The sequence below is a fragment of the Myodes glareolus genome, chromosome 3, assembly GCF_982192425.1.
Source record: "Myodes glareolus chromosome 3, mMyoGla1.1, whole genome shotgun sequence".
Classification (NCBI taxonomy): domain Eukaryota; kingdom Metazoa; phylum Chordata; class Mammalia; order Rodentia; family Cricetidae; genus Myodes; species Myodes glareolus.
Window position 1 is genome coordinate 25617354 of NC_142028.1, and position 13463 is coordinate 25630816.

General features: G+C 47.0%; 1 protein-coding gene across 5 annotated transcripts in view; it reads left to right on the forward strand.

Moving 5' to 3' along the window:
• Positions 1–12033, forward strand: part of Kcna6 (potassium voltage-gated channel subfamily A member 6) — a 31347-nt gene extending 19314 nt beyond the window's left edge. Inside the window, exons 2-5 of one of the 5 annotated variants that reach the window (XM_085687166.2) lie at positions 7707–7877; positions 9454–9552; positions 11296–11523; positions 11643–12033. The gene's annotated coding sequence lies outside the window, so the exon portion shown is untranslated. The remainder of the gene's footprint in view (positions 1–7706; positions 7878–9453; positions 9553–11295; positions 11524–11642) is intronic. The other 4 variants (XM_085687167.2, XM_085687169.2, XM_085687168.2 and 1 more) reach the window with 4 other exon arrangements.
• Positions 12034–13463: the final 1430 nt, after the last annotated feature.

The window sequence follows — 13463 nt, forward strand, 5'->3', positions numbered from 1 at the left end:
TTCTCATTGCTGTGTTTTATGAGGTCAATGTGTGTGTGTGTGTGTGTGTGTGTGTGTGTGTGTGTTTACATACTCCAGTGAATGGAGCAGAGCTTTCTTAGAGAGTGCGAAGTGAGCATCCCCAAACAAGCTGTCGACGAAATGCTAGAACTGCTTGGGAAATCGAGGCAGACAGACACTGAATGAAGGTTTATGGGCACTGTTGGTTACCATAGTTCATTTGCATTCCCTGTCTTATACTACCTTCCTTCTTTGCCTGGGCTGTTCATGTTCAGCTCTGGGTGTAGCAGGAGGAAGGGGATTAGCTAACCAGAGTAACCCCGCCTCCAGAGCGCAAAGCAGTAAGAGCTTTGGGAGGTGTGTCGTCCCCTAGCAGGAGGTTCTGCAGACCTTCCCTGAGAGGACAGGTCCCTCCTGCTTCTATTATTTGCCAACTGTGTTCATCTCTTGGAACCTGAGGGCGGTTTGTTTCTAGACCTTCACAGACACCAACATCCATGGATATGCAGGCAGCCACCATTTCTTTGGAAATCATCCCTAGGTAGTTTGCAGTGCAGCACAGAGCGAACATTCAGGATTGTTTAGAGAATGAGGATAAGAAAATGTGTGTACAGAAGCATTTACCCCTAAGTATTTGTGATGGGAACTGGGTGGCTCTGCAGGTGGAGACCGTGGGGACACAGCAGCGCTGGGAGAGGTCTGAGATGCTGCTGGGTCACAGGCAATGCCGGCAGTAGCACCAAGAAATCAGAAGCGTGGGAAGGCCCCAGAAAGGCACCCTCAGCAAGCTCCAGGCTCACATCCTGCCCTTTTGCTGTCTACCAACCTGGGTTTACATAACTGACCCAGATTGATGTCTAGGACCGGGATTTAAAAAGCTTCTCAGGAGACTCAGATGAGACTCTAGAGCCCAGTACTGCCAGCCTGAGACATCTTGGTGGTGACAGTGTTACTCCTTTGCATTGAATGACTCTTCTTGTATAATTTCTTTTCTTTTCTTTTTAACCATAGACTAACATAACAATCTATGAAGACCAGCAGATCAGACAATATTATCATTGCCCTTGGCTAAGAGAGGTAGCCTGAGCTGCCCAAAAATGACATAACATTTGTTCTCAACCCACACCATGGTCAGCCATCCCGGGCAACAGTCATTCATTCATTCATTCATTCATCTGTGTATATATTTGTTTGCAATGATGAAGATTAAGCCCATAACATGATGGGCAAAGTACTAATTGAACTACAACCCAGCCCTTATGAAAGGGGGAGTCTCCTTCCCCTAAGACCAGTCCAGGGGAAATACCCACAGCTTCCATCCACTGCCTCTGTTGCCACCGCTGCCACCCCTGGTCCTCAGACAGCCTTCCAAGAGGCCAGCGGCTGTGCTGCCTCCCATCCCCTACCTCGCATCAGTTAAGGGACGGCACTGAGGTGCATCCTGGGCAGCCCACATCATGCCAACTGCAGTGGTCTGACAACAGATCTTGGACTCAGGTTAAGCCTCTTCCCTGCTGATACCCTATAGGAAATCCAGCAGTTCACCAGCTCCGGGAGTCCAATCTAACCTGTAGCAACCACACCACTGTGTCCTTTCTCCTCCATGACCACCCATCACCAACTTGTATCCACTTCAAGAGTGTCCCTCTTTCCTGTGTCCACTACCCACCTCCTCAGAAGCCCCACAGCTCACCAGAGTCCTTCCTGTGAGGCTACTGCACAGGGTTGGAGTCACTGTAACTGGGAATCCTCTGGTTGATGGGCATTCTACCAGAGAAGAAAGCATACCCCCAAACCGTGACTTCCCCCTACACCTCCACCCCAGCTGGGCACCAACTATGGGTTCAACCTCTCTCCTTGATCCAGTCAAGGACGATCTTCCACTCCCTCTTCTCCTCCAAACCTTTGTCCCTTGCCCAGACTAGGCTGTGTCCTGGAGAAGCTCCCAGTTACTGCAGGCTTCTTCTGCGTGGGGCTCCTGCAGTCTGGGATGCTCTCTCTGGAGGAGGAAGGAGGTGGAGCCTCGCTGCCCTGGCAAGGCAGGTGGGCCTTGCGGTACCTCTGCTGAGCAGGGCAGAGGACCAAGACGACGTCTCCCCATCCCCTGTACCTGTGATAGTGCAGCTTTGTCCCCGCGCAGAAGCCACTGTCAGCAGATTCCTGCCCCCGGGGCCTGCGCACTGTGGGTTGGCACAGAGGATGGTTGTGTCCTCAGTGACTTGTGATCTCCAGCTCCCGTTCTCAGGAATGACCCCCTCTCAGCGAGCAGAGCTGCCCTGACTCAGTACCTCTCCTCTTACACAACGGTCCCGTGTGTAGCTGTGACTTCTGCTGGGTAGGAAGATTTGGAAGGACGGGAGAGAGGAGGGAAAAGGCCAACTCTCTTTCCTTGAGCAAAGGAAGGAAGGGGCAGACAGCCGGCAGAGAGGTTCCTGCGGGGCTGCAGCTGCATGAGGCCCAGAAAAGCTGGCCTGGTAAGTATTTACCTGCCAGAAGGGCCCAGAGGCCCTCACAGGGAGCCCCTCCCTGCCCTTCACCCATAATGCTGAGTCTCTGGCAGCCAGGCTGGTACTGCCTGACCCATTTCCACGGTGGATTAGGTTACCACTGAGTTTGAGTCAATCTGTGATCCCTTCTAAAAAACATTAGTGGGTATGACTGGTCCAGGCTGGCCCATCTGTGGGAGAAAGAGAGAGAGAGAGAGAGAGAGAGAGAGAGAGAGAGAGAGAGAGAGAGAGAGAGAGAGAGAGAGAAAGAAGTCTTCCAAGTCACAGGCGCTGAAAAGGATCTGATTCCTTCCCTGGCTGTACTGCGGTGTGTAATAGAAAAAGGATTGAGGAGTGGAACGGTGGCTTGACTGACCCAAGATCACATAGCGGTGACAATTGTCATGTAACAGAGGTGGGACTTGTAGTCCAAATGGCTAATTCACACATTCTTTTGGCCAAGAGGTCGTGTGCCAGCTTAGACTTTGGGGAGATGACTCTAGCCAGGAGCTGCGTGCGGCATAGTAGAGACCGCACGAGTCTCAGCATCTGCTGACCTTGGTCTGTCCCTGGCTTGCCCTTGGTAACGTGGACTGTGGGTCAGTTCCTAAATCTTTCGTCTTTTTTTTTTACCTAAATGGTGGGGGGAGGGGACTGGTCATAGGACTGGGATATGACTCTGGGCTCCATCCCCAGCCCACCACCTCCTGAAAAATAAATAAAAAGACTTTATCTTGCTTTATCTCATATCATAGGCATTCCTGGGATGTTCTAATGTAGAATGTGGGGGGGAGGCTTAGCATATAATCTGGGCTCAGTAGTTGAAAGACTCCTCACTCAAGCCGGCAATAGTCTCCCCCCACCCACAGTTCTGTTCTGAAGCTGATGTGGTTTTGAAATCATGTAATGACCCCACAGTGGCATGTGTGGGATTACTTGTGGTCAATCTTCTTCATTCTCAGGGGCACCATGTCAGGGAGCTGTTGGGAGCTTGGGATGATGTCTTTGTGTGTGTGTGTGTGTGTGTGTGTGTGTGTATGAGTGCATGTGCATGTGGAGACCAGAAGATAATCCTGTACCATTCCTTAGGAAGGCTGTTCATGTTGATTTTTGAGATAGGGTCTCTTACTTTGCTGGGACTTGCTATATAGGCTAGACAGCCAGGCCAGTGAACCCAACCATCTCCTGTCTCTTGTCTCTGTCTACCCAGTGCTGGGATTATAAGCACACACCACTATGCTTGGCTTTTTGTTTAAAACAAGAGTTCTGAGGATTGAATTAAGGTCTTCATGCTTGCAAAGCAATAGCTCTACTGACTGAGCTCTCTTCACAGCATTGACAATGACTTTTAAAAACAAACAAACAAACAAATGAGGACAATAAGAAAATGACCGAGGAAAGACAGCTCCCAGACCGATAATGTATCTGTTAGCTAATGCTGTGTAACTCACACTTCTAAGCTAAGGAACTTAAAATGGCAGTTATTGATTTGTAGCTTCCAGTTCAGCAGGGCTTCCCTTTGGAAGTGAAGTTTCCAGCTGGAGGGAAGGCAGCAATGAAAAAGGCTAGCCGCCTGAGGGGGTGGTGGCTGTGTGTAGCCAGCTTTGGAGGGAGGTGGAAGGGTGGGTCACAGGAAAGGAGATGCATTTTATCACTGACACTGGTAAAATAAACAGCAATCTGACTTTAGGCTGCTTTTATGATTGTCCATGAACCCACTTTGGACGAAGTGCTCCTGAGTTGACTGAGCTGGGACCGCCTTCTGCAGCACACTGCCCTGGCACCAAGCAGACTGGGACTGTTGCAGAGATTTGGGGACTATAGCTCCATGCTGAACTCTTGTTAGGGCTTAATGGACGGATAGACCTAGTATGGGCTCTGAAGAACCTTTGTATTTGGGGTACTGCTGTCCTGGGTGGGAGACACTTTCTCCAGAAGCTCTCTAGAGTGAGCAGCCTCCATGATGGCCTGGAAAATAGACAGGCATAGGAGACGCAAGGGATGATGGGATTAGGCCTAAGAGACGCAGGGGATGATGGGATTGGGCCTAAGAGACGCAGGGGATGATGGGATTAGGCATAGGAGATGCAGGGGATGAGATCTGCTCAACCTCTGACAGATTCCATGCTATAGAGTCTTCGTTTCATTCCCTTCGTTCAAGCTAAGATTCTCTTTGCTAGTCCTAGAAGCTCTCCCACAGGTGGCTTGGAGCAGTACATGCTTCTGTGTGTGCATGTGTGTGTGTGCATGTGTGTGTGCACGCATGCATGTGTGTAAAGCAATATCTCTTTCCTGGAACATCCTTCATAAAATATTCATGGTGACCAGGAAGTCCTCAAGGGGAGAAATGTGGCAAATAGGTTTATTCAGAAACAAAAGGAAAGGCTGGTCTGCCGGTCTATACCCCACTTGGCTTTTCTCATGCCCTTGGCACCTGAGCAATAGTAGCCTGCACTGGAGGTCACCAGAGACTGCTACTGAGGGGAGCAACGCTGACAGCAAGGTCACAACGGCAGAGTCTTCCCTGAATTCTTCTTCAGGTGCGGCCTACATGAAACATGCTGTCGGGTATCAGTATGTAAAATATGTACATACATGCACACACATGCATATACTATAAATTATGCAAATAAACCATACATATAATTAATATATGTAAGTTACTGTTGCTATTCTGATAGGGATGGAGTGATGATTCTTCCAGTCTTTAATTTGCGTTTCTTTGACACAGGGAACACCTCTTGTCCTGACTTGTAATCTCTCCAGTGATATGGTCTTTTTCTCAACTCTCAGTTAAATGTTTGTTTAACTACTGAGTTTTTACAGTCCTTCAGAAATTCTGGAAATGAATATTTTATCAACTATGTGGTTTGCAAATATTTTCTTAGAGTCAGTGGCTTTTGTTTTCAACTCCGTGAGAGGATTAGTTGGATAGCTTTAAATTTTGATGAAGTCAGATTTATCAACACACTTTTTTAGTATAATGGTTACTCAGTTGACCCATCCTGCTTCCACCACCCCGGCTCGTCCATCCACCATTCAACCGCTTTTCGAATTCTGGAAAACCATTTGTTTATACTTACATGGATCTTTTTCTCTCTTTGTCCTCTCCTGACTCCTTACTGTGTACCCCTACCTGGCCTACAATTCACTATATAGCCAAAGCTGATCTTCAACTCATAGTAATCTTCCTGTCTCATCCTCTTGAGAGCTGAGATGACAGGTGTGGGCCACCACATCCAGCTTACGGGGCTGTTTCTATGGACTCTGTTCAGTCCTGTTCATCCGTATGCTTACCCCGTGTAACAAAGCTTGTATGTAATGTGATCTTCAATAGTCTGCATCCCACCTAGACAAATGATCAGACCGAGGGAATGGCATGCTCGGCTGGCTGTGCTCAGTTCATACACATACCTCAGAGGGAAGGTGGCCGCTCGTGTGGCCCAAAGAACTCAGACTGAGATAGAACGCAGAGATAACTTCTCTAGGGGAAATTCCTGCTCTGTTATAAAAAGAAAGGACCAAAGGGGGATTGCCAAACTATAGTAGTAACCCCCTTTCTCCAAACAGACAAATCAATCAGCATCTCCTGCAACCAGCTTCCCCCTCGGCTCTTTTAGTGTGAGAAAGGTCATAGTGTAGACACGGCAATACCAGAATAGGATGAGGAGCATGTCCATGGTTGTAGGTAACCTGCTGCTGGGTCCTTACGTGGACGCTCCACCCTGATTCAGTTGTGAGGATTAAGAAGGCTCAGTGGGTTTTGTAGCTTGCTACAACCAAACTTAGCTTTCAAGGATGTTTTCCAAATAGCTCCTGTTCAGACGGGAGACCTTGTGAATCCGGAGCACGTCTGGTGGTACTGGTGAGAAATACTCTATATACTCTTCATTCTTTTCCTGGGCCTGCTTTAAGCTCTGAGCTATCTAAAACAAAAACTGTACAAAAGGCCAGTAAGGACACCCTGGAGCAGCAGAGCCTAGGGTCCCTTGGTCTGTCACACCTCAAAGTCGGCTTCAGTTCCTTCACAGTGGTTGCAATAGGTGAAGACCCTTCCTGCCAAGCCAAGGACCTGAGTTCAGGCCTCTCAACCCACGTGGTGGGAGAAGAAGACTGACTCCCAAAGGTTGTGCTCTGGATGTCATGTAGTGCGCCCCCCCATAGATAAGAAGAAAAGTGTAAAAGCAAAGAAAGAACTTAAAAGAGAATTATCAAAGAATGTTTTTGCGCGCATGTGTGTATGTTTGGCACAATTAGTAAACAAAACTTGAAATTATCATCATTTTAAGCTCTCTATATTCTAAACATATTTTCATGTTAATAGATACAGATGATTTCTATTTCCAATTTTTATGATGAAGTTTATAGAATTAGAATTAACATAAATACAGACTATAAGATTTCAGTTTTAAGGCTGCATACATTTGGACAGAAATGCTGTACTATTTAACCATTCTTCTCAAAATGTGTTTCTTTTATGACTAGAATCAATATACTGACAAATATCACCATTTTTACACATTTATCTCTTGTGACTAAATGTCTGAGTGTAGGATTGCTGTACTGAAGATTTCTTATGCCTTAAAAACTTAGGTGTGTGTACTAAATCATCCCTAGAATATTGCACGTGTGTTGGATAGATGCCAGAGAAAACAACAGACTCACAGCTTCATTTCGGTCTGTCATGAATGATGAGTTCATTCTCAGCATAAGAATTTACAAAGCTTGGGAGATAGTTCAGATTTCCAATTCCCACATAAAGCTGGACATGGCATTGTGTGCTTGTAATCCCAGCTCCCTTATGGTGAGATTCAAGGTGGAGTCCTAAGAATCCCTGGAAGTTCAAGGCCAGGGCTCTTGGCATCTGCAGTGGAAAACAACACAGAAGGCAAGAACTGATACATGAGATAGTCCACACACATTGTGACATGTGTGTGTCTGCAATCCACACTCACATGCACATACATATAGATAGACACAAAGCATTTTCTAAGTTCCCAAATTTTGTAGAATTGCCTGGAGATCAAGTGGAGCTGGGAATCCTGTGTTTTATTCAGTGTACCTGGTCTTGGTTTGCCATCCCAGAATTTCTGTACCCTCTGGCCTGGCTCTATGCCTCCTCGCTGATGTCAATGCACTCATCAGCACGTCCCTGTCTGGACAGTGTGGTCTTTTCTCTTTCCCTTCCAGTGACCTGTGACCTTTGTATCTTTTCCCCAGATGCAGGGAAGGCCTCGCACTTGCTCAAGTCACACGTTGCCAGGCTGTATTGCCCACTGCCACAGATTGGTAACATCACCAACAGGATTTTGTGTTCCAAAACTTCTAGAGGCTGGGAGTCTGGGTTATCTCTGTCACCATAACAAATGTCTGAGACAACAAATTCATAAAGTAAGCCAGTTCCTCCCGACTCAGTTTCAGAAGTTCTGGTCTGATTCCTTGCTGTTGCTTAGTGCCTGGGGTGAAGCAGCGCCTGTGGTGGTAGTGTATGGTGGAGCAAACCTGCTCACCTAGTGCCAGGAAGCAGAGGAGGGTAAGTATGGTCACAGTGTCCCCCTCAAGAGTAAACCCTCAAGAACCTGAGGGCCTCCCGCTAGACCCCTAAAGACCTACAGCCCCCGCTCCCAGCCAGTGCCGCCTTGTCATCTAATCCCTTAGTACATGGACCTCATGTACATTCAACTACAACAAAGTCCATGATTAAAATAACCATACTGGTTCCTGTTCTACTTCCTGTCCATTCTCTGCTTCCTGGCTGTGGATAAAATGTGACCAACTCCTGCCTCCAGACTTCATGAGACCAACATGACCTGCATCCTGCTGAACTGTAAACTAGAAGAAACTGTGGCTCCCTTCACTTGCTTCTCCTAGGAACTTGGTTACAGTAACAGGAAGCGTAACTAATATATATTACTACGACATCTCACTATATGTATATATATACTATGACATAACACACTCTTATAGTGGTGTTATGCTGAGTGCAGAAGGCTATAAATAAGTAAATGCCAGTCACAGTGCTGTAGGGAGTGTCGGAGAAGAATTGGTGTTACATAAGGAGTTGGAGGGCTTGTCTAGAAGAGGGTGTCTCAGCAAAGACCTGCTGGGTTGGCTCTGTGAGCCCTAAGGATCTGTGCGGGAGGGTGTCTATGCAAAGGGCACACACAGCAGCACAAAAGCCCCGAGTCAGGAGGACATGGTGTAATTGGGGACAAGAGCTGCCAGGGAGCCTTCTCTGCAGAGCAAAATGAGTGAGGTGGGGGCACCAAAAGGGAGGACGTCAGGGTCATAAAGTGGGGCGAGACCATGGAGGGCGGTGTGGGTTAGCCTATGGTCTTTGAGCCATAGGACGTCGGCTCTTGTCTTTGAGGATGCAGCCACGCGCCTGGCGAATGCTTTCTGCCCTCACTTAATGTTTTGTTTAGATTGGTGTTTATGTCATTATCACCATCAAGTATTATTTTCCACATTGCCGAGCAGTGCATTATGATAATGTTTGTTTAATCTCTTGTAAACACTTTGTTAATAATTGCCTCATTTTCTTCACCTGATTAATTTCCTGCGTTCATATTTATGGTTCTTTCCGGGCTCTCTGACACAGTTGGAAAACCCCTCTGTATCATTTTCCAAGCAGGCTCTCTATTGATCCCCCACCACTGAGGTCTTCCATTCTGAAACCTTCCACCTTCCCACTCTAGCTTGTCTGCTTTTGCTCTGTCTCAGCATAGCCGTTATCTTGAGAATTCACTTTCCTTTTCTCTACATTGGGCTTTTGTTTTCCTGGACTCTGTGCTTCAGTCTTGCTTTGCTTTTGTTTGAATGAGGCGGACTGTGCACCATATTCTAGGAAATGACGAGTGAGTGTCCAGTTTTGAACTTGGCATGCCAGATGCCTTTATGCCGTTATCAAGCTTCATGTGTGACTATGGATGTGCAATTCCAGGATAGATGTTGTTTTTCCTTACAGTTTTGAAGACACCATACTCCTGTTTCCTATCTCCTCATCTTGCCTTGAGAAAAGTTGATGCTTTTTCTGATTTCCTTCCATGAGGACTTGCTGCTTTACGTAAGTGTCAGGATCTCCCTGTCCTGGCTCTGGCCTTGGTGTGGATCTAATGAACAATGGGGTTGTTGGATAAAATGGAGAATGCTCATTAAATCTGAACTTCAGATAAACTGTGAGTAACATCTTCAGTATTTAGGACACAATTCTCCTAAAAGACATCGATCTGCTCTTTTGAAACTCACATTTTGTTGGATGTTCTTTTGGTTTTTGCTTGCTTTGCTAACTCTGGCAATACTGTAAGTTGTTTTTTTTTCAAACTTGAGAGTGTGTTTTTGGGTTGGAGAAATTCTCATATATTTTCTTCCCCCTCTACAACAGTGATTCTCAACCTTCCTAGTGCCGCGACCATTTCGCACAGTTCCTCGTGTTGTGGTGACCCCCAACCATAAAATTATTTTCGTTCCTACTTCAAAACTGTAATTTTGCTACTTTGGGAATTGTGATATAAATATCTGGTGTGCAGATGGTCTTAGGTGGCCCCTGTGAAACAGCCGTTTCACCTCCACAATGGAATCTTGATCCACAGGTTGAGAACCACTACTCTAAAAAAAAAATGGAAATATTTGTTCAAGTTTTAAAAGATCAGCTTCCCCATCAAGTCTCATACCCAACAATAACTACCCCCAGCCCTCACGGCCCCACTTACACTCTTAGAAACACCCCCTCCTTGGCTGTAGCTGTTTTGTCTAGACCACAGTTGCACTCCCAAGAATACACTTGTGTTTTGTCTAGACTATGGTTGCATGCACTGGAATACACTTGTGTTGCTTCTGAAGTTTTGTCTCCTAAGTCTCAGAAAAATTAACTTCCTACTGTGGAAGATACCACCCACCACTGCTCTCCACACTACACACAGAGCCCATGTCTACCTTCTCTACCCACTGTAGTGTAATCGTCAGTGTTTACATCTCTGAATTCAGTTCTTCTTTATCGTGGCTGTGTAAATAGCATTCCCCCTGGAGGCACCTCTAGAGGGCTGGGGTAGACTATATTTCGTTTCTCACATGACTTCTTTCTGCCTGGAACTACTAAGCTTCTCCTTCCCTGTGTTCTGCCTCTTTCTACATACTTGTCACTATTTGGTTTCCATGAGAACAGGACTCAGTAAACGCCATGCCAGCAGTGTAAATCTCCTACTGTGTGCAGACACAGTAGGCTGAACTTGACCTTCATCTTGGCTCTCCTAGATTGTACCATCCTGTTGAATGTGGTCTCTGCCTCTGGCAAGACTCCTGTTCTGAGGCCCTTCCAAAGTTTTCACTCACCTCTCTGAGGCTCAGATGATCTCTGCTTGGACGTTGGATGGCTAGCATTTTAGGTGGAAACCCCTCCCTTGTTTTCTAGATGTTTTTAAAAAATGGTTCTTATTTCAAGGTAACCTTTTCTTTTCTCATAGACAAACTGTCTTTTGTTATTTATTGGAGGGTTTTATAAAGAGTAAAGAATTCTATTAACAGAGAGAGAGAAAGTGTGTGTGTGTGTGTGTGTGTGTGAGTGTGTGTGTGTGTGTGTGTGTGAGAGAGAGAGAGAGAGAGAGAGAGAGAGAGAGAGAGAGAGAGAACACAGGTGTGAGCTCTCAGGTCAGAGGGTAACTTGAATGAATCAGTTCTTTCCTTCCTTCCACCACGACTCCAGGGATCAGACCCAAGTTTTCGGTCTTGTATGGTGGGTGCTTTTTAATCTGTCATTTTCCAGCTCCAGATCGAATGGTTTTGATCGTGTCTTTTTTGGGGATTGGTGCAGAAATTACACTGGAGCTGCTGACACGTGAGGACTGTGAGGAAAGCACGGACCGAGTTCCCGATGTGTAGCTCAGTTTCCACTCAGGCACGTGATGAGCCACCAGCTTAGGGATGCTTCGTGAGGAAGGAGGACAGGCTTCTGCTGGCCTGCGCTCACCTACCATGGGCCAGTTCTGTAATCGAAGTGCGTGATGGAGCAAGGAGAGCGGAGGTCTGGTAACGGGTCCTTGTGAGTGCCAGAGGAGATGAGGAATGAAAGCCAAATTACAATTTGTATGATGGCATCTCCCATGTTTATGTCTTCATGTCCTTATCTGAACTTCCTTTATTCTCCTTCCTCCCTTGCAGGGCCGGGCTGCATGTGGGCCACTCGGGGAAACCTACGCACACCTTGCGGAGAGTGACTGGACCCAGAACCCCTGGCCTTCAACTTCCCTGGAGGATGGCAGGATGGCACCCCCTTCTCATTGAATGACTCTGCCGGATAGTCCTTGGTGGCTTTCCACAGGCAGCAACTGGGACGGAAAGGGCCGGGATAGGGGAGTTCCTGTAGTTAAAGATGAGGTTCTGAATGCTGGGGGTGGGGCCACAGGAGCAGAGTGAGGGCTGATGGTATGACCAACAGAGAGAAGGGGATGGGATGATGTGGGAGCCAAAGAAGCCATGGCTGTGCTGCGGAGCCATCCAGGCATGGCCTGGCTGTGGAAGAGTTAACTCATAAATAAATGGCAGTCTCAGAGGCCATGCCTTGTGCTGTGTAACAACCCCAAGAGCTAAGCTCAGCACTCACGTTGCGTGGCTTTGACAAAGGCAGGTAGATGCGGAGATGCCAAAGCACTTGTCCAGCTTCCCAATGTTTCTCACCCACGGTGCCCACTCGTGGGCCACCAGAGAAGGCGCTCCATCAGCTTCTGCAGATTGCCGCAGGCAGGGGATGTTCCCTTAGGAGACCAGCTGTACACCATTGTCTAGCATGGTCTGCCTCTCGGGTCTCAGCGCAGGGTATATGTCAAGGTCAGAACTGTCTTTCAAAGGGCTTCCCAGGGTCTGCTGATATCATACATAGGTTCCTCAGGAGACTGAGAGTGGTCTCACTTTTTCTTATTTGAAACAGGCTTTCTCATGCAGCCTAGGCTGCCCTCCACCTCACCATATAGACAAAGATGACCGCGAATTCTTCATTTTCCTGTTGCATCCTCTTTAATGCCGAGATTACAGTGTGTGTACTGCCATGCCAGCCCATTTAGTCACTCTCATTGTTCTCCTTTGAGTCCAGAGCTGACTGCTTGTCCTCATGAGAACAACAGTAATGTTACTCTGGAATTCCCCCAACAATCACTCCTCTACTCTCTTCGGGGGTCACTGGAGAGGGACATTCCCACCAGTAGCCACTTACCCAAGTATTTGTTCCTTTTGGTCTATACTTACTTCCTAGTCGGGTGTTGTGTGCATGTGTCCATCTGCCTTAATGTTAAGATTCTCCCAGATTAGTTGTCACAGCTGGGCCGGTTACCCTACCCTAGGGACCGTATTCTCAGGAAGGCTGTACCCAGTGTCCGCTAGAACACTCGATGTGCAAGGACCATTTGTGAATGTCAGCTGGGCCAATGAATGAGTGGAGAAAGCGCAGACTCTGACTGATAAATACGGTTAAAGTACTTATTCAAATGATCAAGTGTTCATAAACCGATTATAAGTGAAGATTACTGTAAAACATCTCCAACACACACATACACACACATACATGTGCACACATACACACACATGCACACACGTAGTTGAACAAACATTCATATACACACACAAGCGCGTGCGCGCACACACACACACACACACACACACACACACACACACACACACTTTTCTCCACCAGACTTCTCTTGTTTCTAAATAATCCCCATGACTGATATTAAGATTGGGTCCTGTCCAGGAAAGGCAAGAATTTAATACAGCAAATGAATAGATATTTGTACAGTAGGTGAGTTTATCTGCAATATAGGGCTATTGAGAAAAGGGAGGCAGGGAAAGACTGAGTGAGGAGGTGGTGCTTGGCTAAAGCCCAGGAGGTCATCAGATCAGGAGAAAATGGTCCACTCTGAGCATATGCAAAGGTAGGAACATGGCAGCTGGTTTGTAGATAGAGGGAGGAGCCAAGTGACTGGAGGTTGG